This window comes from Phacochoerus africanus, chromosome 3, assembly GCF_016906955.1.
Source record: "Phacochoerus africanus isolate WHEZ1 chromosome 3, ROS_Pafr_v1, whole genome shotgun sequence".
NCBI classification, from domain to species: Eukaryota; Metazoa; Chordata; class Mammalia; order Artiodactyla; family Suidae; genus Phacochoerus; species Phacochoerus africanus.
This window is the reverse complement of record NC_062546.1, coordinates 101,972,815-101,997,828: the sequence shown is the minus strand read 5'-3', so window position 1 is coordinate 101,997,828 and position 25,014 is coordinate 101,972,815.

Genomic DNA, 25,014 nt, shown 5'->3' with positions numbered 1-25,014 from the left:
CTTGGCTCCACCTAACATAGAGTAGGCATTAACATGCTAGATTTTCTTTGTTATTTAATTAGATGCATTAATTAGTCAATTATACATTTATTCATTTATCAAAATGAATAATGAATTAAATTCATTAAATACTGGAACATAGGAACAATGATGCTTATGAAATAAGAGCCTATGAAGAATATGGGAGGTCAGAAGAAAGCTAAGACCAGGATGAGAAGGGACAGTGATCCCTCCCTTCAGAATCACTGTCCCAAAGTACAGCAGAAGTTGCCCAACTGCCAAGGGTTTGTCCCCTCTTTGCTAGGACACACTGGCCACTGGGTCCAGGTGTCCCAGGTGTGCCCTCCCCAGTGGGGGTGGGGACAGTGACCTCCATGCACCTCTCCAGGATTCACTGTGGGCATCTACCCTTCTCTCTAGATTCTGTGCTCTGCCAGGTCTCAGCTTGAGTTGAAGGAGGTGGCAGAGGTTGTTGGTCCAAGAGAAGAGGAAAGTTGGGAGGGGTTCAGGGTATCTGAGATCTGGGGAACAGGCAACTGAGAACTCATCCAGGAGAGAAGAGTTGTGGTGGGAGGTGAGATCTCTTGGGAACTGAGGCTCCAAGCACCCTGAGCAGGCTCACATCCTATCACATTTCACTTACAAAACACAAACACAAAGACAAAATATTCAGACTTTAGGGACTTCACCACAGGGCATTAAACTCTATGTGCAGGGTCCTTTAGAATGTGGGACCCTCCAGATTGCTCAGGTTGCACTCCAGGAAGTGCACCTTGGGTCTGAGTGTGATAGGACTTCCGGTGGAACTGGAGATTCTAGGTCCTCAAAGGGCGTGCTCCCACTCCACGTGTTTGAGAACACTGTGGGGATCGTGGACAATCCTACATGTAGGAGAAGTGCTGTGAGAGGCATCCTATAGTGCTTGATAGAAAGTGAGGGACCAAGACTTAATCTTGACTGAAAGGATAAAGCAGAACAACCTCAAGTTGGTAAAATCTTTCTGCTTCTCCTGGGACCACTTACACACTGTGTTTCTCTTAAAATCTGACTGAGGGATGATGAAAAGACCCCAGGGATGACTGAGATTGAACTTCCCAGTGATCCTGAAAAATTGGAGCTTAAGATGGAGAAAACTGAATTAGGAAAACAAAGAAATAAGGCATTTCTTGAAGGTGAATGTTGTCAGGCAAATCCATACCAGTTACCTTTGAGAGTCTGCCTGGCTCTAGAGTTTGCAAACTCTGGTGTCAGTATTTCAAGGGCTCTGTGTCCAGACTTTTGTGAGTTCTCAGACTGCTGGCCAAGGCCACCAGAACATATATAATCTAGTTACATATTTTTTTAATTTCCTGTAGCCCCAGCCAGACTGGGGACACACTCAAATCCATATATGAATTTTCAGAGAGGATGAATATTATTATGATAGCAATAAAGGAGTCTGCAGAGACAAATGAATATCTTGAGTATTAAACTCCTTAAATGATTTTTTTAACTCAATTTTTCTTAAGCAATGAAAGGACAAACAAAATCTATATCAAATTTAATTACCCAGTAAAAGTAAAGTTTAACACAGTTAAAACACAGGTTGATGAAATTATCAATGATGTCATTTACATGTAAAACTTCAATCTTCATAATGATTTATCTTTATGGCTCTGGTATTTCCTTATACTTTAGTAATTTGGATACTTTCATTTTGCAATACCATTTACTCGGATAAAAGCAAATGCCAGGTTTTTGAAAGTTAACAAGCACAAAATTTTCTCTTAATAAAATTTAAAAGAAATTACCTTAAATTTTATATTTTTGTATGCATGAAAATAAAGAAGTAGATAAAATACAAGGACTTTCAGAAAGAGGTAGCAGAGTTTATGTTTCTGAAATAAATTTGCTGCATCTTGCTTTTTTAAATTAGCTTCTCTGAATCCCTAAAGGATCTGATTTTTTTGATTCCTCCTTGTTCTTTTCTAGTGGCCATGCCCACCCCACCTTCCTTACTGTTCTTTGTTAGGGGCTTTCTACTAATCTCACAACAGATCTGGATTTGCCCATTTCCCTTTTTTTTTCCTCATCCTCTTCTCCCCTTATGGTATAGTTTTCTCATGTTTTTGGATGATGGACAAAAGGGGTATTGATCTGTTCTGCCATTGATCTTCCCTACCTGTTATTTCCTGGAATATCTAGCAGGATCTAGTGAAGTTCTAGAGGGAGATAAAAGGCAGATAAGGAAAGTAGATGTGGGTGAATTAATTACATAATGGAATATGTATTGTGTGTGTTTGCCCAGCTAAACCATCCTTGTCCCATTTGAGTTAAGTAGTCTCTTTCTTTAAGACTATACTGGTATATACAGACAATGGGTGAAATAAATCATCAATTAAAATTGTTATGCCTTTCCTGTTCTTCTCTGTCTCCCCCTCCCCACCCTCTGTGAACAAAGGTGGCCAACACTTCCACATAGGATCACATGGGAATATCAGGTTTTGTTCTTTCTTTTTTGTTACTTGTTTTTTTCTTAACCTTCAAAACCTGTGCATGTGATAAATTATTATCTTTTTTGACTGGCATTGTCAGGAAATAAGGGAGTGCATCTAAGCGCATTTTCTGGGTGACTATAAATTATCCTTTATAAGGAAGTTTATTTTACATCACCCCAAAGTAGAGAGAACTCTTGCCGATGTCATCATGCACGCCCAGTCATCCTACAGACAGGTATGTACAACACCCTGCTTTCTCTCTGCATCCATGATATCTAAGTTTGTCATTGTTGTTCTGAGAGGCACGTGCCAGTCTCTTTCAAGAGTCACTAACGTATCTGGGATGGTTTGCTCCTCCATTGAATGAGCCCAGAATACTGGATTTTTAAAAACATCTTTGTCTGTGTTTTTGTACTATATGGTCTCTGGTACAGCCACACCTCATTTCATACTGCACTCAGCATCTCTGCCTTCAACCTTCTTTGCTCCAAAATTCAACCTTCTTTCATCTAGTCTTCCATAAGCTTGGACACAAAAGGATCCACATGTTTGAAATTTCATTAAAATAGACTCTGAAGTTACCTCAAAAATAATGCAAATGATGCAGGACAGAGTGTGGTCTTCAGTATGGGACTTTCTTCATCCTTATGTTTGTTGTTGAACCACTTTTTCTAATTTACCATATTCTGGGTAAAGGGGTCACAGCATCATACCATGACTCAATAGCAAGGCCTGAACTTGAGCAGGTCAGAGCATTTTTAAGGGTCTGTTTCCTACTCACAACGATGAAAAGATTTAATGGAATGATCACCCAGATTCCTGCCATATGTGGAAAGTTTTTAACTGTGGGTGAGATGAGCCTCTGAAATGACTCAAAGTTTGAAGATGATTGTTGGAAATACCATAATGAAAAGTTAAATGTAAGTTAAAAATGAATTAATAAAGACATGCAAGTAAGGTCTTTATTAATAAGAAAATAACACTATATAGTTGAATATTTTATAAATATTGTGTCTCTATTATAAATATGCTGAATCGAATTAATTGCTTTTAGAATAGATACAATCCCTCCATAAAAATACTTAAAATTATGTATTTTTGCAATTAAATATATACTTAACTTTAGATATAAATTATACATATAAGCAATTTAATTTGAGAAGTTGTGTCACATTCATTAGCTAAGTGTTGGCTGGTATATCTCAGATATTTTTCTAGAGTATTTCAAGTGAGGTATTTAAGATATTGTAATCTACTTGGTGTATATTTGATCCTATGCATTTATTTTTATTGATACAGTTTTTGTTATTAACAAATTTGGTCAGTGTCACATCTCAATGACAATTCAGGTCATCTATTAATGACAGTAAAATATGTACATTAAATTACTTATCTGCTTTATTTTTTAGAATTTTATTGAAGTATAGTTGATTCACAATGTAGTGATAATTTCTGCTGTACAACAAAGTGATTCAGTTATACATACACACAGTCATTGTCTCTCTGTTTTTTGTCTTTCTAGGGCTGCACCTGAAGTATATGGAAGTTCCCAGGCTAGTAGTCGAATCAGAGGTGCAGCTGCCAGCCTATGCCACAGCCACGGCAACTCCAGATCCAAGACACATCTGTGACCTACACCACAGCTCATGGCAACACCCGATTCTTAACCCACCAAGCGAGGCCAGGGATCAAACCCACGTCCTTATGGATACTAGGCGAGTTCATTACTGCTGAGCCACAATGGGAACCTCTGTCTGCTTTATTACTATGGTAGAATTAGCACCATTTGTAATAACATTTCTATAATCATAAACTTGAGATACCTATACAGGAAAAACCTTCCATGGGTTCAGCTGATGGTGGGAATGCTTTTAAGGATTTTATTTTCCAAAATGTGAGGGTCCACTATATCAGAAGCTAGTATCTTTTTGCCATTTCTACTGAAACAGAAAAATCTTAAAACTTTCAATAAGGTTGCTCATCCACTTTGACCCAATTTTCCAAGGAATGTGACTCAAAAAAATACAGAGTAGTTCCTGTTGTGGCTCAGTGGTAACAAGACTGACTAGTGTCAATGAGGATGTGGGTTAGATCCCTGGCCTCACTCAGTGGGTGGGGGATCCAGTGTTGCTGTGAGTTGTGGTGTGGGCCTATTACATGGCTTTGATTCTGCATTGCTGTGACTTGACGTAGGTCGGCAGCTGCAGCTCCCATGTGACCCCTGGCCTGGAACTTCCATATGCCGCAGGTGCAGCCCTAAATAAAGAAACAAAAAGCACTGAGAATAGGCAAGTGAAATACCTGGCACTTGGTTTATGAATCAATGCTTTTGTAGCTAAATGGCAACTATATCAGAACCAGGAGAAAAAACATATTAAAATATATAGATTTTCTGCTTAATAGATTCCTGTAAGAACTGCCTCATAGTTGGCACCAATTGACAATGCTCCAACAAGACATGGTAAACAAAAAAGCTACAAAGCCAAAATTGTATCTTCCATCTGGCTTGTCTTGCTCTTTCTCTGCTGTAATTTTTGCTTGAACTTGACAGCTAATCATTGGTAAGCATATGCTGCTTGTGAGTCTTGATCTTGTGGCAATGAAGCTTAGAGCCAAATTGACAGTGATTGCATTTTAAGTATCTGTCAGCTCAGGAATTCACAAATATCCAAATGGTATTTTGCAGAGATATTGACCATAGGAAACCAAAGTACTTTGAAGTATAACTGCATTCATTAACTCAGATTTTCTGAATATCTCTTATGGAGCCAGACTCCAAAGTTGGTCCACCCAGTGCTATGAAAATAATGCAGGTGAAAAATGGGGCGATTGTGCCTTATTGTTTGTAATCTAGTAGTTGAGATAAGGCATGCACACAACTAAAATGTAAAACATAAGGGGATGAGCACAGAAAGAGTTGTGAAAACAGAGTGCTATACTGATGTGGGTGAGGGAGTTATCTTTTCTAGCTGAAAATAACCACAAATCGTTTATTAATGAGGTGGCATCTGAACTGGGTATTGAAACTTCTCATTGTCATTGGTGTACTGACTGCAGATAAAATTAAGAGAATGGTGTTAGTAGGCACATCTGTGGGAATGGGAGAGTATGAGTTAAAAACACTGGCAGACGTTACCTGGAATGAAGTGCAGCAAATAAAGGACAGAAATGCTGATACAGCTGAAAACTATGTTGTGTTAGATTGAAAGATTTGAAAGTTATTATGAAGAATATGTGAATTTTTAAATAGGGAGACAACCTGAATAGAAGATATGCACATAGATAGGAATAGACAGTTATCTGAGGGTTATTTTATTTAATGTTTATTTCAACCATTCACATCAATACTGTTATGATACCCATTGTGGCTGAGGTAGTTGAAACCCAGGGAAGATAAAGAACCTGACAAGGGCATCCAGATAAGAACTGAGCTAGCAGTGTTTACACATATTCACTTTGATCCGGAGCCTGGGCCTTTTAACAATGATAGAATTCTGCCTCCCAGTAGGTAATAGTATAAGGTTAATCACATAGTAGTGATACACTTAGCTGTGTCCACCTGTTCCCACGGGACCCTAAAATTCTGATTCAGCCATAGATCCAAACTAGACATTTCCTCTTGGTCACTATGGCTCGTGATTATTTTAAAATTAATTTTAATTTTTGAACATTTTAGATTTACCTAATTTTACAAAATACTACAGAGAGGTTATGTAATCTCCCCTGGGCTGTGAAGACAAAATTAATATGAAATACTACCTTGACATTTTATATATATATAAATATAATGTATATCATGTATACAATGTATATATATATATATTTGACTGCATTGGAGGCATGCAGAAGTTCCCAAGCCAAGAATCAAATCTGTGCTGCAGTTGCAGGCTGCACCACAGCTACAGCAAAGCCAGATACTTAACCCACTATGCCGCAAGGGAACTTCCATGCCTTGACATTTAAAGCCAGAAGGGCCTTAAATGACCTTACTATAAATTTCCCTTCTCACTCTGTTTCTGCAAATAAAGTCTCCTAGTCAAACAATCTTCCTTATTAAATGGACCAAATGCAGTTCCTGCTTATCTTGAGTTATGGGTTTTAGTTCCCTGCCAGCTGTGGAATCACTCAAACAAGGTACTAACACCTTCCTGTGGAAGCCAGAGGCATCTCACCCTCTTAGTACTACAAAGCCGGCTTCCTGCAGCTCCTGATTGTATGCTGTGTCTTGAATACAACCCCACACTATGTGTGGCATGTGCTGTTCTACTACTAAACCTTACATTTGATGGCATATTTCTCAAAACTCCTGAATTAATATCGATACATTTGGGTCAGTTAAATCTGTACTATATTCAGATTTCCTTACTTTTTACCTAATTCCCTTTTCCTGTTTCAGGATATTGCATGTTTAGTAATCATGTGTCCTGAGGCTCCTCTTGGCTGTGCAGTTTCTCAGGTTTTCCTTGCTTTAGATGACCTTGACAGTTTTGAGGACAATTGGTCAGGTTTTTTGTAGAATGACTCCCCGTTAAGATTGCTGGTTTTTTTCATAGTTAAATAGGGATTGCACATTTGGGGGAGGAAGACAACAGAGGTAAAATGCCATTTCATCAGGTTTTATCAAGGGTACATACCACCCATTGGAGTTCCCATCATGATGCTGTGGTTAATGAATTCGACTAGGAACCATGAGGTTGCAGGTTCGATCCCTGGCCTTGCTCAGTGGGTTAGGGATCCTGCGTTGCTGTGAGCTGTGGTGTAGGTTGCATACACGGCTCGGATCCCACGTTGCTGTGGCTGTGGCATAGGCCAGTGGCTATAGCTCTGATTCGACCCCTGGCCTGAGAACCTCCATATGCCATGGGAGCAGCCCTAAAAATGGCAAAAAGACAAAAAAAAAAGGATGCATACCACCCACATGACATCACTGATCACTGTTGATGCTAACCAAATCACCTGGCTGAGGTGTGTTGGTCAATCATCTCCACTGCAAATGACTCTGCCCCACATTTCATCCTATGCCCTTAGAAGGGAGTCAGTAAGTACAGACTACACTTAAGAAGTAGGGAGCTACACTCTATCCTTTGAAGGCAGAGCATCTACATAAACTTTTTGAAATTATTCTACCAAGGAGAATTGTCCACTCTCCCCAATATACTTATTTTTTCAATCATTTATGGAGTCACAGATATTTGTTTTATTGGTTGGATATAACCTGTTTTGTTTTTGTTTTTGGCCCAGATTGTTCCAGCCTTGGCCATTAGAAGCTCTTTAACAGGGAGTTGGCTCCTGTTTCAACACACCTAGATCATTGTTTTTGTGTGTTGTGTGAGTATGTTTTGTAGCACTTTTCTTAGTTCTGACAGTGCAAAATGTTCCAGGCTTGTCTTGTATGTTTTCTATCTCAGGCCTATGATAAGCCATTTTCCAAGTAGGCTTGGCTCCTTTTCTTTGAGAGTGGCATTCGATTCTGAGATTTGGTTGCTAAGTAAGCTCACTGCAACTGAGCAGTCTCATTATTCCTTGCTATGCTCAGCTGACAGAGCAAGGGACTCTGTGGGTGTGGGTGTGTGTTTGTGTGCGCCCTAAGCCATGTATAGACATATATCCATATATAAACATGAATGTATATTATAGGATAAACATGAGTCCATATTTAACTATTCAGTTCCTATATACTGAATGGTAGTATCCGAATTGTTAACCTGTACATCATAAAACCCATCGTCATTCACTAGAGTACAGTGATTATGCACAACTCCTTTTGCCACTATTTCTACAAACTTCACTCATCTCCAAGGGAACTTAGGTCACCACTTTGTTCTCCACCTCTTCAAGTTAGGTTATTTCATGCATTTGTAATCTAGTTGAATTGTTTTGTCACATTCTGCATTCTATCTTGTTATTCCTATTAATAATATTTTGAAATGTGCAAATGGATGAAAAGACCCCATCTCATTTTTGCAACTCTGGGACTCAGATTTTTCTCTTTTTTTTATTTTTTAAAACAGCACACATAAGCCACAATTCTGGCAACTGCCAAGGTTATGGGTATGCCAATTTCTTTTCTTTTCTTTTTTTGCTTTTTAGGGCTGCACTCGAGGCATGTGGAGGTTCCCAGGCTAGCAGTCAAATAAGAGCTACAGCTGCCAACCTAAGCCAAAGCCACAGAAACATCAGATCCGAGCCACGTCTGTGACCTACAGCACAGCTCATGGCAACGCTGGATCCTTAAACTGCTGAGCAAGACCAGGGATCGAACTCTCAATCTCATGGTTCCTAGTCAGATTCATTTCCACTGAGCCATGACGGGAACTCCAGATTTTTCTTATGTTAATGGAAAACATCTCTTTGTTTAAAACTATTGGAGTTATTTATGTTATTTGGTGTTGTACAAACTATTTCTGTTCATCTGATATATGGTGATCATTCACATATTCTATATTCCCAACTCTTCACCAGGGAAACTACCTAGTTTAGTCATTGCTCCTTCTGTAATGTGATTCCTAATATTCTGTTGAAATCATCTCCCTTTTTGTAAGTAGTATTTATAGCATGCCTTGGATTGATCAGGATGTTACACAAGTCAGCTTTCCAATGGCCCTAGTTTGTCAAGACTTACTCTTCATATTAAACAGATTTCTGTTATTTTCTGTTGCACTTGTTATCATCATTGCCTGAGATTTTTCTGGGTTTGGTCCCAGGTTCCTCTACTCATTATATTTTCAAGTTGTATCATCCTTCTTGACCTTCTTCACATGTAGTTTCTTAAATATAAAATACCTGTAATGGTACTTGCAAGTGCTTCTAATTTCCTTCCATAATATTTGAAATGCCAGGCTGAGATTCTTTAGACTTAATTCAGCATGAGTGGAGAACTGATAAAATACTTTGAGCAGAAGGTGGTTAATGCAAAATGTGTGCAGATGGGGAAGGAACCTGACATATGTGATGCAAAATGAATGAGTTCCATCATTCAACAAATATTGATGGAGCTCACACAAAGTGCCAGACACTGTGGCAGGCACCAGAGCTATAGCAGTTAGTGTAACAGGCAAAACTTCTCTTCTCTCATAAAGTTTAAATTCTAATGTGGAAGTATGGCAGGAGTACAGACAATAAAAATATAAACAACTAGTAGCAACAATTTTCATTGAGAGCATTAAGCAGTATAAATATAGACTGGAAATGGAAATGGGTGCTTATTCAATAGAGGATGGCCAAACATAGGCTCTCTAACAAGTTCATTTTTAAGCAAAGCCTAAAATGAACTGCTTGCAGATATGAGAAAAAAGAACATTTTAGCTTAAGAAATACCAGGTACAAAGCTTCTCAGACACATCCGATGAATGCAAATCAGGTAGAGAAACAGCATAAAGGCTAAGGTGGCCCATAAACCCCATGGAACCCAGATAAGAACCTATCCCAGGTCTTACTCCCCTCTTTCATCACACCTGCCCAATAAAAATCCTAGCTCTGTTTATCAAAAGACTCAGCTAAGACAGTTTTGAAAATGAAATAGAACCATTAATTATTACACTGGATACAAATCATAAATGGAATTGTCCTTGTCATCCTATTTATAATCTGCTAAACTTAGAATAAATAAGTAAGAACTGATTGATATTGCCTTAAAAGTAGGGAAGGACTAATCTCCCAACTTGTAGAATAGGAAATGAGGTAAAGAATAAGAACCTTCTTTTCTTTTTTTTTTTTTAATTTTCCCACTGTACAGCAAGTGGGTCAGGTTATCCTTACATGTATACATTACAATTACATTTTTCCCCCCACCCTTTCTTCTGTTGCAACATGAGTATCTAGACAAAGTTCTCAATGCTATTCAGCAGGATCTCCTTGTAAATCTGTTCTAAGTTGTGTCTGATAAGCCCAAGCTCCCGATCCCTCCCACTCCCTCCACCTCCCATCAGGCAGCCACAAGTCTCATCTCCAAGTCCATGATTTTCTTTTCTAAGGAGATGTTCATTTGTGCTGGATATTAGATTCCAGTTATGAGTGATATCATATGGTATTTGTCTTTGTCTTTCTGGCTCATTTCACTCAGGATGAGGTTCTCTAGCTCCATCCATGTTGCTGCAAATGGCATTATGTCATGCTTTTTTATGGCTGAGTAGTATTCCATTGTGTATATATACCACCTCTTCCGAATCCAATCATCTGTCGGTGGACATTTGGGTTGTTTCCATGTCTTGGCTATTGTGAATAGTGCTGCAATGAACATGCGGGTGCACGTGTCTCTTTTAAGTAGAGTTTTGTCCGGATAGATGCCCAAGAGTGGGATTGCGGGGTCCTATGGAAGTTCTATGTATAGATTTCTAAGGTATCTCCAAACTGTTCTCCATAGTGGCTGTACCAGTTTACATTCCCACCAACAGTGGAGGAGGGTTCCCTTTTCTCCACACCCCCTCCAGCACTTGTTATTTGTGGATTTATTAATGATGGCCATTCTGACTGGTGTGAGGTGACATCTCATGGTAGTTTTGATTTGCATTTCTCTTATAATCAGGGATGCTGAGCATTTTTTCATGTGTTTGTTGGCCATCTGTATATCTTCTTTGGAGAAATGTCTATTCAGGTCTTTTGCCCATTTTTCCATTGCTTGATTGGCTTTTTTGCTGTTGGGTTGTATAAGTTGTTCATAAATTCTAGAGATTAAGCCCTTGTCCGTTGCATCATTTGAAACTATTTTCTCCCATTCTGAAAGTTGTATTTTTGTTTTCTTGTGGATTTCCTTTGCTGTGCAAAAGCTTTTCAGTTTGATGAGGTCCCATGGGTTTATTTTTGGTCTGATTTCTCTTGCTTTGGGAGACTGACCTGAGAAAATATTCATGATGTTGATGTCAGAGAGTGTTTTGCCTATGTTTTCTTCTAGGAGTTTGATGGTGTCCTGTCGTATATTTAAGTCTTTCAGCCATTTGGAGTGTATTTTTGTGCATGGTGTGAGGGTGTGTTCTAGTTTCATTGCTTTGCATGCAGCTGTCCAGGTTTCCCAGCAATGCTTGCTGAATAGACTTTCTTTTTCCCAGTTGATGTTCTTGCCTCCCTTGTCAAAGATTAATTGACCATAGGTGTCAGGGTTTATTTCTGGCTTCTCTATTCTGTTCCATTGGTCTGTCTGTCTGTTTTGATACCAGGACCACACTGTTTTGATGACTGTGGCTTTGTAGTATTTCTTGAAGTCTGGGAGAGTTATGCCTCCTGCTTGGTTTTTGTTTCTCAGGATTGCTTTAGCGATTCTGGGTCTTTTGTGGTTCCATAGAAATGTTTGGATTGTTTGTTCTAGTTCTGTGAAAAATGTCCTGGGTAATTTGATAGGGATTGCATTGAATCTGTAGATTGCTTTGGGTAGTATGGCCATTTTTACAATACTGATTTTCCCAATCCAGGAACATGGAATATCTTTCCATTTCTTTCCATCTTCTTTGATTTCTTTGATTAAAGTTTTATAGTTCTCGGCATATAGGTCCTTTACCTCCTTGGTCAGGTGTATTCCGAGGTATTTGATTTTGTGTGGTGCAATTTTAAAAGGTATTGTATCTTTGTATTCCTTTTCTAGTATTTCATTGCTGGTATACAGAAATGCAACTGACTTCTGAATGTTAATCTTATATCCTGCTACTTTGCTGAATTTATGAATCAGTTCAGGAAGTTTTGGGGTTGAGTCCTTAGGGTTTTCTATGTATAGTATCATGTCATCTGCATACAGTGACAGTTTTCTCTCTTCTCTTCCTATATGGATGCCTTTTATTTCTTTTGTTTGTGTAATTGCTGTGGCTGAGAACCTTCTTTTCTTAATATAAGATTGAAAAAGAAGACATTGCAAACCATTTTGTTCCTACTAAAATAAGCAATAGGAATTCCCATTGTGGCTCAGCAGTAATGAACTTGACTAGCATCCATGAGGGTATGGGTTTGATCCTTGGCCCTGCTCAGTGGCTTAAGGATCTGGCATTGCCATGAGCTATGTGTAGGGCTCAATGCACCAGATCCCATGTTGCTGTGGTTGTGGTGTAGACCAGAAGCTGAAGCTCTAGTTCAACCCCTAGCCTGGGAACCTCCATATACCACATGTGCAGCCCTAAAAAAAAGCAACATGTTCACATTCTACCATGTATGTGTTTGAGCCATTTTTAGAACAAGACTTAACTGTGGATTCCTATGAGAGTAAATAAGGGATAACCTACAGAAAAATCTATAGTTTCTTAAATATTTAGATGAATAATTGTAGCATTTAAGAAAGAAATAATAAAATCAGATGCATGGTTCATTGGGTAGGTGGCAATGAGTATGGGTTTCAACTTAGAATGTCATCTAATTGGAGGTAACAGTTGACAAGGCTGGATGGGATGTTGGGAGACTAGGTAAAACTGGATTAAGATTGACCTTGTTGGTTGAAAACAGAGCAGTGGATGCAATAATATACAGAGAAGATAGATATGGGAGAGAAAAACAAAGGGATATTGGGCAGCATTCATGGCAATGTTCACATTCACTGTACGAAAGGAGAAAGAAGAGCTGGAGTTCCCACTGTGGCTCAGTGGGTTAAGAACCTGACTGGTATCTACAAGGATGTGGATTTCATCCTTGACCTCAATCAGTGGGTTAAGGATCTCATGTTGCTGTGGCTGTGGTGTAGGCTAGGAGCCGCAGCTCCGATTCACCCCTAGCCCTGGAACCTCCAAATGCTGCAGATGCAGTGAAAGAAAGAGAGAAAGGAAGGAAAGAAGGATGGAAGGAAGGAAGAGCAAACAAATGTAAAAAAAAAAAAAAGAAAGTAGAGGAGTTCCCGTCGTGGCTCAGTGGCTAGCAAACCCGATTAGAACCATGAGTTTGCAGGTTCAATCCCTGACCTTGCTCAGTGGGTTAAGGATCCGGCGTTGCCGTGAGCTGTAGTGTAGGTTGTAGGACATGGCTCGGATCCTGAGTTGCTGTGGTTCTGGTGTAGGACGGCAGCTACAGCTCCAATTTGACCCCTAGCATGGGAACCTCCTTATGCCGCAGGTGCGGCTCTAGAAATGGCAAAGAAAAAAAAAAGACAAAAGAAAAACAAAAGTAGAGTCAGAAAAGTGAGGGTGTGGACCAGGCTAGATTCTGTCGGAGAAGCCAAGTCTCACGAGTTCCTGCACTTTTCTGTCCTTGGTATCTTGCTCTCCTTAAATGTGACACAACATGAGAGGAAGTATGCACAATGTGAGAGTTGTGAGTTAAGCTTTATTTGGGGCAACATGAGGATGATAGCCAGAGACAGCATCTCAGAGAGCTCTGAGAAAATGCTCTAAAGAGGTGGGGGGAGGTCAGTATAACCATGATTTTGGTGAAGGGGGAGGTACCTGCAACCAAACACACATTTTGAAGAGGGCCACTGCTAGTAAGGAGTAGATGTCACCATGAAGGATTTTAATGCTCTAATCTGGAGAGATGCAAGAATTGGGCTCATAAAGTCTTCTCCTGAAAATAACTATCTGCAGGCCAGTTTTTCCCAGAGCACAGATGCCTCACTCCAGATCTTCACCCTGAAATTCTTTCAGGGGGTGTTGAAGGTCAGCAGCTTCAGCGACTCATGATTTAATCTTTGTAGAGGTAGGTAGTAAGTGCCAATTTGCAGTAGGCGCTAAGCCAGTGGCTTTCCTCATGGGAAAACTGGGGGGAACCAGTTACTGCCTACCCACCTTGACGTGGGGGGGTGTGCTTGGATACTAAGGTAAACAATAGCAGCATTAAGTTTTAAGAACCATAAAGTCCTGTACTCCTTGGAATATTTGATCAGGCACCCTTACAGATAGTATCTACATCGTGGATGGCTGCATTTCTCTGCTGCTTCTGTCAGCTGGCAAAGGTAAAATGAAATAACCACAGACTCTGAACCCCTCTCCTCTGATGGCCAATAGGAAGAGTCTCCTACTATTTTCACTTAAAAAGATGAATTTGTTTTATTCTCAATAATAATTCTTTTTCAACTTCTTGATAGTGAAAATCTCTTCCATTTGAGGAGCATGAGATGTCTTGAATAGGTCAAAGGGTCATCCTCACCCCGAGAATAAATTAACTGTATGATCTTAGGTCATTGCATTTTTTAGCTCTTGGTCTCTTTAGTATTAAAATATAGGAATAAATAATCTCTAATGTCATTCCAGTTCTAAAATTATATGATGCTGGCTGCTTTAACAAATGTATTGGTTGTATTAGGTTAACAAATAGACTATTAACTGCTGCTTCAAAAAAAACAAGAAATTCTTGCTCTAAAAGTTTTTTCTTAAATTTAGTTTTATTGGAGTATAGTTGATTTACCATGTTGTATTAAGACTTATTTTTTAAAAATAACAGGGAAAAAGAATTCTGCCACCAACTTTTTCTAAAGAATGTTCTGTCTTTTACCCCTTTTCTGTTTTTATGCTTCTGGATATAGAACCAACATAAATTATAAGTAGAACAATTAGCATCAAAGTTGAAGTATTGCTAGAATTTGTATGCAAAATTAGATGGTACTCTATGTTTGTTACTTTAAGAAAGAGTTCAAGATCCCCACTGACTTGCTAATTACAAAGGAGGAGGGGCTGTGATTGGTGCCCTATGACTCTCTTTTATGTTTCTGCCAAGAGCTAGATTACTCTGGCAAACCTCACAAAACACTCTGCTCTTAGTTGACACCTTCACCTCCTTTGCAAGGATTTATTCTAAGATGTCCCAGTGAAATAGGTCAGCCTTGAGAGTCCCAGTCCACAGAAAAATGTAATGACCCTGTGACACATTTCTCTGGAGGTTCACAAAGTGGAAATCAGAACCAAAAATAAAATGGAAAATAACTGATCTGAATCCAGACTGGGAGCCGCAAACACTTGAGAGGACAGAGTGTGACCCAGTCCAGGACCCGTTACAAAGTTAGTTTAACTTTCAAGTCACAGCAAAGTGCTATCCGAAGAAACAAAGACTAATCAAGAATATCTTTGCAACAGGTCTTTAAGAATGTTTTATATTAAATCTCCTTTGTTTTCTACAAATTACTTTCATTTTGATGAATAAAAGTAAATTCTCTTAGTACATAAAGTATTTAAGAAGCAAGGTCATAAACTATTGCAATAGTAGTAAAAATTATCATTCTCATTTTGCTAAACCTGTACCTATATAGACTTTTACTACATATTATGAAAAGAGTAAGTCTGCATTGTAAGTACATTTTTATTTTTAATTTTAATTTTTTTGTCTTTTTAGGGCCACACTTGTGGCATATGGAAGTTGCCAGGGTAGGGGTTGAACAAGAGCTGCAGCTGCAGGCCTACACCACAGCCATAGCATCTTAGGATCTGAGCCATGTCTATACCCAACACTGCAGCTCATGGCACCACTGGATCCTTTAATACACTGGGTGAGACCAAGGTTCGAACCTGCATCCTCATAGATACTAGTTGGATTCTTAACCTGCTGATACACAAGGGGAACTCCTGTAAGCACATTAAAAAAAAAAATTTTCAGATATCTACAATCTTTTTTAAAAAAACAACAACAAAATGTACTCACCTGTATTCCTGAGTTTTCATGTTATTTGACAAACTGGATGATTTAGACATTGGCTAATATCCTATCATCTTTAAATTTCTTTCATTTGGCCTATTTGGCATATGATAATTGTGGTAAATGTACCATAAATAAGGCATGAAGGGATAAGGGCATTTAATTTGTCAGTAATTCTGATTTCAACAGATTTTCAAAGGAATTACAGATGTAAAAGAGCTTCTCAGTGAAATTAGGTCTTAAGTATATTTGTTGCTTTCAGAGGAAGACAGAGGAAAAGGAAAAGGAAAAAGAAACTGAGATGATTTTATAAACTATACTTTCATGCATATAATGTATGTTGATTTATCATTTAAATGCATAAGTGGTGAGTAATGTCTAGCTTATTTTTCATAAAATAAAATGAGTTTATTTATTTATTTATTGTCTTTTTGCCTTTTCTAGGGCTGCTCCTTTAGGATATGGAGGTTCCCAGGCTCGCGGTCTAATCAGAGCTGTAGCCGCTGGTCTACACCAGAGCCACGACAACACCTAATCTGAGCCGTGTCTTTGACCTACACCACAGCTCATGGAAACGTTGGATCCCTAACCCACTGAGCAAGGCCAGGGATTGAACCGGCAATCTCATGGTCCCTAGTCGGATTCGTTAACCACTGAGCCACAATGGGAACTCCCAAAATGAGTTTAACTTGATAGAAGGAGAAGACTTTTTATGAGAGCTTATCCAGGGCACAGAAAGAGAGTAACACAAAGTAACAGCATAGAAGGTTAAATATATATACAAAGTAACAGCATAGAAGGTTAAATACATGTCAGAATTGATGAAGAAATATAGCATCTTCCAGAGTTACAACTCTAGTTTATCTGAGAGAGAATATTCCAACATCTTTTGGAAAACAAGGACCCAACTGAGTTATCATCCCCCTAGTGACCAACCTGTCTCTAATTCAGTGACCCCAGAGGATGTTTTAATGCCTGGTCAGTACCTTGAGGAACAAAGAAAGTGTTTAGACAGTGGTTGATTTGGTACGAGGTATTATAGCTGCCTTAGACATCGAATTTTGTTTTGTGTAGTTTAACCTCTGAGGGCAAGGCCGTCAAACTATTTGGAAGAACCTAGTATGACTTTATGCCATTCCTATTGTGCTAGTGATTCTGAGTTGAAAGAAAAAATAATTTTAAAAATTTTAAATGACTGAAAAAGTACTGAGAAATAATAAATGTTTAAAAACATTATGAAAGTGCTACATCCAGACAATGGGCTATTACTCAGTGCTAAAAACAAATAAGCTATTAAATCATGAGAAGAAATGTATCAGTCTTAAATGTGTATTACTAAGTGAAAAAGAGCAATCTGAAGATGCATACATACTGTATGATTCCAAATATAGGACACTCTGGAAAACGCAAAACTATGGAGACAGTGAATGGATCAGTGGTTGGCATGAGTTACGAGTGGTGCAGTGTTGGGGGGGTAGATGAATATGTAGAGCACAGGGAATTTTTTAGGGCACTGAAAATACTCTGTATGAGATTCTAATGGTGGATACATGTCATTATACATGTGTCCAAACCAATAGAATATGCAACGCCAAGAGGAAACCCTGTTGTAAATGGTGGACTTTGGTTGATAATGATGTGTCAATGTAGGTTCATCAACTGTAACAAAAATATACTGCTTTAGTATGGGATATTCATAATGGAAGAGGCCATGCCTTTCCTGTATGATGGCAGAGGATATACAGGAACTCTATACTTTCCTCTCAATTTTGCTGTAAACCTAAAATACTCTAATAAATATATATATATGCACATGTATTATATAAATATGTATGTATTATATATCTATACCTATAGATATATATATAATATGTATGTGATAAAAAGAAAAATTTTAAATGCAAACATCCAGATTAATTGCTATTTATTTATAAAGTTTGGTCATGCTACGGTTTAGCCCATCTTCAAAGTAAATGCTAGTGAGCTCTCGATTAGCATGTTTAGTAGACTTATTAAGAAAATTATTAGGAAATTTCTATTAAACTACAACATATCCTGTGCCCTTAGTGTTTGGGGAAAAAAAGCACCTACTATTTAAGTCTGCCTTAATGCTTCAGAATCCATTTATTTATTATATTGATTAAAAACAGGAGTGCCTGTCATGGTGCCGTGGCTAATGAATCTGACTAATATTCATGAGGATGCGGGTTTGATGCCTGGTCTTGCTCAGTGGGTTAAGGATCTAGTGTTGCTGTGAGCTGTGGTGTATGTCGCAGATGAGGCTTGGATCCCATGTTGCTGTGGGTGCAGCATAGGCCAGCAGCTATAGCTCTGATTTGACCCCTAGCCTGGGAACCTCCATATGCTGTGGGTGCTGCCCTAAAAAAGACAAAAGACAAAAAAATAATAATGTGTCTAGAAATGTTTTAGCATGAATGATCCTAAAATGACATGAATAAAACTCTTGCTTCCCTGGACTTTCATTCAGGTTGGAATGATTCAGGTTAGATAAAATACTAAAGAGCAAAATACATACTAAGGCTAGCTTGTAATAAATACTCTAGGGGAAAATAAAGAACAGTGGAGAAATCAGAGTGCAATGGAAAGTAGCGGTAATTTTAACTGTGGTGGTCATAGAAGGCTTCACTGAGAAAATTATATGAAATTAGCACATGGAAGAGGATGGGGAGTAAGTGGATATGATTGTGGGCAGAGACCCCTCTAGGCATGTCCACAGCTGATGCTGAAGCCCTAAGGTAAGAGTTTGTGGACCATCAAGGTGGCTGATACAGCTGGTCAAACTGATTAACTCAGAAGTTAGTAGGACATAAGATCAGAAATGTAACATGGGAGGTTTGCTGACCTAACTGTGTCGGTAGCCCACACTGTGGTAAGCATTTTGTCTTTACATGGGGTGAGATAGGAAGTTATTGGCAAGTTTTGAGCAGAACTGAACCATATAATTTGATTAATAATTTTAAAATGTATTTCTGAGGAATATCTTCTTTTGGAACGACAGAGGAACTTATGAAGTCAACACTACAGAAAACAGCTCAAGAAGCTGGGTCAATTCAAGTAAAATAAAGAGAAACAAGCAGAGAAATAATCCCCACATTTTTACAGCTTATGAAGCATTTCTTTTCTATTCCTTCATCTTCAGCCTATTTGTGTCTTTTTATATAAATGCAGTCTCTTGTAGGCAGTGTGTTCTAAGTCTTGATTTTTTAATCCAGTCCTATAGCCTCTGCATTTTGAGTGGAATGTTTAGCTCATTCATACTTAATGTAGCTATTGATCTTGTTGCAATTAAACCTGCAATTCTGCCATTATGCTACATGTCTTTCATGTCTTTTTTTGTCCTTCTGTTTCTCCTTTGTGCAATAGAGATACTTCATGACTTAGCTCTTTATTTCTGCTGTTGCTTCTTTTAGCTGTATTGTTTCCTTTTTTCATTTGAAGGATTGTTCTAGCGATTAAAACATAAATTTTAAAACAACTTTATTATATGATATTATTGACACAAAATTGCTGTATATACTTAACATGTACAACTTGATGTTTTGCTATAAATATATGTTGTGAAATGATCACAATTAAGCTGATTACCACAATCACTTCTACATAGTTATTTTGTGTGTGTGTGTGTGTGTGTGTGTGTGAGTGTGTATGATGAGAAGATTTAGTTTTTCATCTATCCTCTTAGCAAATTTCAAGTATGCAATACTGTAACACTATTATTAACATGCTGTACATTAGTTCATTCATCTTGAATAATGAAAAATTTGTACCCTTTAACCAACATCACCCTATTTCCCCTACCCACAGCCCTGGCAACTACCACTCTACTTCTGTTTTGACTATTTCATATTCTACATATAAGTGAGATCATGTTATATTTATCTTTTTCTATCCAGTTGATTTAATTTAGCATAATGTCCTCCAGTTCCATTCATATCATCACATATGGAAAAATTTCCTTTTGTATATACTTTTATATCTATATGTATCTCACACTTTCTTCCTGCATTCATCCATTAAAGAACATTTAAGTTATTACCATATCTCAGAAAAGAACATTAAGTTATTTTCTGCCTTTACTGAAATGTGGTTTTCAACTCTGAATCTGTTGATTCTGTATTTCATGTTAATCAATATGGTAATAACTTAAATGTGAATAATCCTGCACTGAACATGGAGGTGTGACTGTCTCTTTGCAATCCTATGATCATCATCTTTAGATATCTACCTAGAAGTGGGATAGCTGGATACTATAGTAATTACTCTATTTTTAATTTTTTGAGGACTCTCTATGTTGTTTTCCATACAGCTGTACTAATTTACATTCCCACCAGCAGTGCACAAAGTTTTCCTTTTCTCCACACCTTTGCCAACACTTGCTACCTCTTGTCATTTTGTGAACAACCGTCTAACAAGTGTGAGGTGATACCTGTGGTTTGCTTTGCATTTTCCTAATGATTAGTGATGTTGAGTATCTTTTCTTATACTTGCTAGCCATTTTAATTTCTTACTTGAAGTCCTTTGTCTAACAAGTGTGAGGTGATACCTGTGGTTTGCTTTGCATTTTCCTAATGATTAGTGATGTTGAGTATCTTTTCTTATACTTGCTAGCCATTTTAATTTCTTACTTGAAGTCCTTTGTTTATTTTTAATCAATCAAGTTAATTATATTTTTCTATTAAATTGTATGATTTTTTAATATATTTTGGATGTTAACCCCTTATGAGATACATGGTTTGCAAATATTTTTCTTTGACTCATGGGTTATATTTACTGTTGGTTGATTATTTTCATGCCTATACAGAAGCATTTTAGTTTGATGTGATCCCACTTACTCATTTTTGTTTCTGTTGCCTGTGTTTTTGGTGAGATATCTGAAAACTTATTGTCAAGAGCAATGTCAAAAGTTATAATTTCTTTCCTTTTTTTTTATTTGCTTTTTAGGTCCGTGTCCACAGCGTATGGAGGTTCCCAAGCTAGGGGTATAATCGGAGCTACAGCTACCGGCCACAGCCACAGCCACATGGGATCCGAGCCGCATCTATTACCTACACCACAACTCATGTCAATGCCAGATCCTTAACCCACTGTGCAAGGGCAGGGATTGAACCCACAACCTCATGGTTCCTAGTTGGATTCGTTTCCACTGCACCATAATGGAAACTCCTTTTTTTTTAAGTTATAATTTCTTCTATAAGTTTTATGATTTCAGGCCTACTTGTACTTTGGAGTTGATTTCTGTGTATGGTGTGAGAGAGGAGTCCAAATTCATTTTTTTTTTGCCTATGGATACCCAGCTTTCCTAACACCATCTGTTGAAGAGACTATGCTCTCCCCATTGTGTATTCTTGACACCTTGTAGAAGATCAGTTGACTGTAAACATGCGGGTTTATTTCTGGGTCCTCTACTCTTTTCCATTGCTGTAAATATCTGTTTTTGTACTGATACCATACTGTTTTGATTACTATATTTTGTGGTATAGTTTTAAGTTAGTAAGTGTGATGCATTGTTTTTCTTTTTTGCTCAGGATAGCTTTGACTAGTCAGGAACAGATGTGATTCATGTGAGTTTTAGGTTTTTTTTTTTTTTTCCTGTCTGTATGAAAACTACCATTAAAATATTGATAGGGATTAAAATGAATCTGTAGATCACTTTGGGTAATGTTCACATTTTAACAATATAAATTCTCCCAACCCATGAATATTGGATCTTTCCCTTCATTTGCTCTTTTAAATTTTTCTTCATTAATTGTTTATGATTTTTTCAGTGTACCACTCTTTTAACTCTTTAAGTTGGTTAAGTATGTGGGTTAAAATACTTTAAGTATTTATTATTTTTGTTCATAATGTAAATGAGATTGTTTTCTCAATTTCTCTTTTGGTTAGTTCATGGTTAGTGTATAGTAATGCCACTGATTTGGGTATGTTGATTTTGTGTCCTGAAACTCTATTGAATTTATTAGTTCTGACATTTTGTTGTTGCTGTTGAGCCTTTAGGGTTATCTGTGAAAATGATTATGTGTCTGTAAACAAAGATAATTTTTCTTCATTCTTAATTCCTTTTCTTGCCTAGTTGCTCTGACTGTGATTTCCAGTGCTATCTTGAATAACAGTGATAAGAGCAAACATCCTCTTCTGTTTTCATATCTTAGGGAAAAGTATTTCAGCTTTTCACCCCTCAATATCAAACTAGCTATAATTTTGTTATATATGGCCTTTGTTATATTGAGGTATGTTCTCTTTGTACCCACTTTGTGAGAGTTTTTATCATAAATGGATGTTGAATTTTGTCAAATGCTTTTTCTGCCTTTACTGAAATGTGGTTTTCAACTCTGAATCTGTTGATTCTGTATTTCATGTTAATCAATTTGCATATGTGGAACCATCCTGCATTCTAAGCATAAATCTCACTTGATCATAGCAGATGATCCTCTTAATGTGTTACCAAATTCAATTTGCTGGTATTTTTTTTAATCTTTTCAGCGTTCCTATTTTATTTTTAATTTTATTGGAGTTAGCTGAGTTACAATGCTGTGTTAGTTGCAGGTGTACAGCAAAGTGAATCTAACACCACACACATACATATACATCCATCTTTTTTCAGAGTCTTTTCTCATATAGGCTATTATAGAGTATTGAGTAGATTTCCCTGTACTACATAGTAGTATAGTTACTTATACTATACTTATAGTACTTATTGATTTTGCATATAGCAGTGTGTATATGCCAGTCCCAACCTCCAAATTTATCCCTCCCCCAGTGTTTCCACTTTGGTAACCATAAGTTTGGTTTTGAAGTCTTTGAGTCTGTTTCTGTTTTGTTTTTTTTTTTTCTTTTTCCCCTGAGGATTGTTACATATATGCACATGAGGGATATTGGCTGGTCATCTTCTTTTCTTATAGTGTTCTTGTCTACTTTTGGTATCAAGGTAATTCTGGCCTTATAAAATATCTTTGTGAATGTTCCATTTTCTTCATTTTCTTTGTAAGAGTTTTATAAAGGTTGCCATTATTTATATATTAAAAATTCTAAAACTTTTGTGGATAAACCAAGAACTATACCCATAGGAAATTAATGCCTCTAAAGGCAAATACCACAACATAAGAAAGTCTATTACTTATTTAAGTATTTATCTAAGTACTCATTTTAAGAATTTTCAAAAAAATAGCAAATTGAACCCAAATAAAGTAGAAGGAAGGAAATAATCAAGAAAAGAGCAGACTAAAATCAGAAAATAGCATGCAGTATTAAAATCAGTGACATTAAAAAGTTGTTTGAAAACCTTAATAAAAATTGATACTCTAGTAAGACCAATAGATAAAGGATAAATTAATATGCACAATTAAGAGTGAATTATAAAACTTGGATATAATTTTTGCAGATATTGAAAAATCAGTGGAACAGGATAGAAAGCCCAGAAATAAACCCACGCACTTATGGTCAACTAATTTATGACAAAGGAGGCAAGAATATACAGTAGAGGAAAAACAATCTCTTCAATAAGTGGTGCTGGGAAAACTGAACAGATTCATGTAAAAGAATGAAATTAGAACATTTTCTTACACCATGCACAAAAATAAACTCAAAATGGATTAAAGACCTAAGTCTAAGACTGGATACCATGAAATTTCTAGATGAAATATAAGCAGGAAACTCTTTGACATAAAGTGAAACAATATATTTGCAGATCCACCTCCTAGAGCACTGAAAATGAAAACAAAGAAATGGGACCAAATTAAACTTAAAGGCTTTTTCACAGCTTTATATAAAAAATACAACCAAATCAAAAAATAATCAATCTAAATAGACATTTATCCAAAGAAGATATGCAGATGGCCAAAACACACATGAAAAGATGCTCAACATGACTAATTTTTAGAGAAAAGCAAATAAAACTACAATTCCCACACCAGTCAGAATGGCCATTATCAAAAAGTCTACAAACACTAAATGCTGGAGAGGGTGTGGAGAAAGGGGAACCTACCTACACTGTTGGAAGGAATTTAAATTTGTGCAACCACTATAGAGGCTCCTTAAAAACTGAAAGTAGAAGTACCATATGATTGAGCAATCCCACTCCAGGGCATATATCTCAAGAAAACCATAATTCAAAAAGATACACGCACCCTTATGTTCACTGCAGCAGTATTTATGATAGTCAAGACATGGAAGCAACCTAAATGTCCATTGACAAGAGGAATGGATTAAATAAAAGTGGTACATATATGCAATGGAATATTGCTCAGCCATAAAAAAAGAATGAAATAATGCCATGTGCAGCAACATGGATGAACCTAGATATTATCATACTAAGTGAAGTAAGTCAGACAGAGCAAAACAAATATCCTATGATATCACTTATAGGTGGAATCTAATAAAAGTGATACAAAAGAACTTATTGACAAAACAGAAACTCACGATTTCAAAATCAAACTTATGTTTCCTGTAGGGGAAACTGTGGTGGGGGAGAGATGAATTAGGAGGAAGGGAATATCATATACACACTACTTTATAAAATATATAATTAACAAAAACCTCCAGTATAGCACAAGGAAACTTACTCAATAGTTTGTGATAACCTATATAGGAGAAAAGAATGGATATATGTCTATGTATAACTGATTCACTGTACTATACACCTGAAACTAATGAAAAATTATAATTCAACTATACGCAAATAATTTTTTTAAAAGAAGAAAAATCATGAGAGAATGTTATGTCAAACAACTTAAAACTTTAAGGTAAAATGGACAGGTTCATAGAAAAAGTATAAGACATAATTACTGATTCAAGAATCACTGAAAAAATATAAACAATTCTATATCTATTCAGAACACTAAAACTAACTTAAAACTATTTTACAAAGAAATGTGCAAACCAGATGACTTCACCAGTGACCTTTTTCAAATTTTTGAAAAAAATAAAGCAGCCTTTCTCATACTCTTTTATAGAAATATTTTAAAAAGGAAGTTTCTACATGTATTATGAAACC